Source organism: Anguilla rostrata, chromosome 16, assembly GCF_018555375.3.
Source record: "Anguilla rostrata isolate EN2019 chromosome 16, ASM1855537v3, whole genome shotgun sequence".
Lineage (NCBI taxonomy): Eukaryota > Metazoa > Chordata > Actinopteri > Anguilliformes > Anguillidae > Anguilla > Anguilla rostrata.
This window is the reverse complement of record NC_057948.1, coordinates 28,383,947-28,387,977: the sequence shown is the minus strand read 5'-3', so window position 1 is coordinate 28,387,977 and position 4,031 is coordinate 28,383,947.

Sequence of the window (4,031 nt, the reverse complement as noted above, 5' to 3'; positions counted from 1 at the left end):
CTTCAGGCAAAGAATGTAGGCCTACGTATGTATGTTTACTCCTAACTATTTTCCATAGGGCATTGTGGCGTACACTCAGACTTTCCTTAAAATAAAATAAAAATTTATTCACACATTTCATTTTATCAGCTTCCACATATGTGTATCTCAAGGCAGTTTGTCTGCTCCAGATACTAATTTTTTTTAATTGATTTTCATGAACAGTGGCTTTTTCTGTCATCCCTTCTAAAAAGCCAGTTGGCATGAAGCTGATGTCTGCTGTTAGATTCAAAGATAATGTGTCCACGAAATGCAAAGGCAGGTTTTGCTTTTAAAACTTATTCCTTATTGGCCTAATAGTGGGAATATTACATAATTACATGTGTTTTACCAAATATTCTATGCCACAGTGCAACAGGAACCCACGGGAGGCCAAGAACCATGGAAGGCACAGGTGAGGGAGCAGCCGGAGAAAAAAACACCATGTGAAGTCAAGAATTCAGTTCTTAGGCAAATTAAAAACAAGTGCTGGGGAGCAACGACCGTACAGAGTTCAGAGTTCTGCGCAGGATGCTACTCCTCACACAGATGGCGTGAGTTACAAGGAGATTTAATGTAAAGTCTGTAGACTGATATTTCAGTTCTGTTAAACTGATATTTCAGTTCTGTTACTTTGGTTGGTCATTTATTTGTTAACCTTTATTTAACCAGGAAAAGTCTCATTGAGATTAAAAATCTCTTTTACAAGATCGTCCTGGCCAAGACAGGCAGCAGCAGAATTAACAGGGTTGCAGACATAACATAACAATTTACAATAAAATAAAAAATTACAGAATCACAAAATACAGTATGGCAATTAAGCCAGCAGCTCCCAGGACTGCATCTCATATCGCAACTTATCAATTCCCTATCAAAACAATCAGTCGTTGACTTCTAGTCATTTACACCAGCAAGTATTTCTCGTTTATTTTAAACATATTTGTGTCGGCTGTTGACTGGACCCCTGAAATCTAACAGGTGACCTGCCTGTGCTCACAGTTTCCATGGTGTTTTTAGTCCTTTGTGTGAGAGTGGTTAGCATAGAAATGACACATTTATAATACAGACACACTAATAGATGTGAATGTTTTTTTCTGCAAAGATTTGTGCAGATAACTCTTTTGATGTTATGAGAACGTATTCATGGAAAGTGAACCACATGAACTGGACAGAGTCTGCCTCTGGTGAGTTTTCACTGGAGTTCAGGAAGGCCGATTGTAATTATCGGGTGTCAAGTTTAGAAATCTACATCCACTGCACTAACATCTGTAACTTTTTTAAAAAATTGGCGTTGGTATGGCACTACACTGTAACCATGGGTACTTTTACATTTGGTTTCATTCCAGATAACCAGAACTATTCAACTGAGGCATTTGGTTTGGTATTGACAATACATGGACAGAACCTTTTCAATGCATGTATCAAGAGTGCATTTCCCCCATTAGACTTTAGATGGTGGTAAAGTCCCATCTACTCTGGTGGCTCCATCAGCATTTGCTATTCTATTTTATATTCATTAAAGTATAAAATAGTCAATAATATAAATACAGCGATCAAATAATTTATAATGGGTTAAAAGCACTTGCTCAAGGTGACAATGTCACTGTCTTGCATGGAAATTGAGAATGCAACATTTGAATTTTATTTCCTGAACTTTGATCACTGGACATTAATAATTCTGTAATTTTTTTTTTTTTTCTGCAAATTGTTAAAATGTTGCCCAGCAGTGCAATTGATAAAGTAGCATGATCTATTAGAAAAAGGACTCCACTAAATTGAATAAGATATAACTGAACATTAGTGATGTTGATATTACTAAATTAGGAACTGTTTATTTTATGGTGTGCTACATGTCTACAGAATGTACATAGAACTGGCTTAATCTCATGTTCACGAGAGACACATTGGGGTATCAGTGATAGTCATAAAATGGGCACCTGTGAAGTTCTGTGTAAGGACCCACACGCAGACCAGGGAAATCCAAAAAACGTTGTCTTCATTCAGTCCGAGGTTCGAAGCCAGGTAATCAGAGAGGACGGTGCCGAATCGAGTTTCCAAAAGAATAGTGAAAAGACAGGCAAAAAATCAAAAACCAGGAGATCAGAATGGCGAAGGTACAAAGGGACAGGCAAAAGAGAAGTCAAGGCAAAGCGAAGGTCGAACCAGAAGCAAACAAAACCAAAAGGGGCAGGCAAACTCGAAGTCGGGCAAAGGGGTGTCGCAGGAATCTCGATAGACAAAGGCTTACAAATAATCGGCACAATGAATACGATCAACGTTCTGACTCTGAGCTGGTGGAAAAGACTGACATTTATACACTGGGGAAGGTAACAATCAAGGAGGGGTTAAGTGAGTGAGGGAGGAGTAACAAACAACATCCAGATGAAGAACATTAGGAAAACTAATTCAATGACAGGGGACTGACAAAACGCGGACTGGAATCACATAGACAACAATGATAATAGACGGCCTGGGTGAAGCAGGTAAAACACGTGCAGAGAGAGAGAGGTGCAGTCAGAGCAAGAGACAGGTGCAGGCAATTGCAGAACTCAGCGTTAGAGCAGGCTAGAAAGAAAAGGGGCGGAGCTACAGCGCAGCATGGAAAAGGGGAGACTGGTTAATGTATTAGTATAGTGATCTAAACTATCAAAAACCCAAAACTAGTGTGTGTTAGTCCATTAGTAATATTCACATGTTAGTATATTAGTGAGGTTAGTACTTTACAATCTATAAGTTAGTAGGGATTAGTAGAAATTAGTAAAACTAGAAATAGGCAGGAAGTAAGTAAAGCGAGACTGGAAAGAAGGGGGGAAACCACGAAAACCCGGAACCACCCGAATAGTGAAATCACACAAGTACAGGGGAGTGAAGCAGCTCAGGGAACACAGACACAGAGACAGTACTGGGGAGACAAGTGACCGGAAATACAGACTACAACAGGCACCTTTACTGTATTTTCTTTTATGGAAAGCTTTCATCAATCTTTTGGCATTTAAGTATTTTAAAAAAAAAGAAAAAAATCACAAAGGCAGTATTTAAAAAAAATAGAAAGAAAGAAATCAGTCTTACCAAGGCTAACTATAAAATTTTTCAAAAAAACGTTTCAAAAACGTTTTCATGATCACAAATGCAAGATAAATTATATAACCGCCTGAAAAAGTCCAAAGCAATTTATTGAATTTACAGAGACAGGGAAGAATTAAGAAGTCACTTCAAATACACAATGCTGTATACAATTCCCAAGTACTGGCATGTGCGATATAGGGTAAGTGGTTGTTCTAATTTAAACATTGCTGCTGCAATTTTAACTGCACAGATGGTATGCAGTGTGTTTGCCTGACTGCTTCATCTAGCCCAAAGGCACTCACTGCAGCAATAAAGAGGGAATATTAGACGCATCTTTAGACACAAATTGACAAATCATTGTCAAGCACTGTCACAATTCAAGGCAATTTAGCAAGCATTCATTGTCAAGGAGCTTGCATTTTTAAAATGTCTACCTTTAAAAGAAACATCCACAACAAAACAGATACTTGTATAATGAAAAGAAGTAGCTTGGCACCTCTCCAAGCTCTCAGGCTGATGTATTGAATTCAGCAAGGTTTTGCTGCTTTGAATACATATTCATATCACTGTCAAATTGATTATATTTCAAAATAACCCGGACTGCAGCATTTCAAATAACAGGCTTTCATTCTAATCTGAAGGAGCCAAGCATGTTCAGTATATTTATTCCTTATTTATTTTAATTTGGGATAAGGGAAATAAGGGCTGATACAAGGTGGTGTATGGGCAAACGGTATTCTGGAGCAAATGTGTTAATTATATACTTACTCTTACTCGGTATCTGTTTTTGTCTTGTTTACATTAAATAAATAAAAAAATAGACCCAACAATCTTAGCAATTTGTGAGATTAGTCTCAAAAATCCAATCATACTCCATGAAACAACAGCTCAATTAACAATATAGAACAACATGAGAGGGAAAGGACAGTAATATCCCGACAGCACTG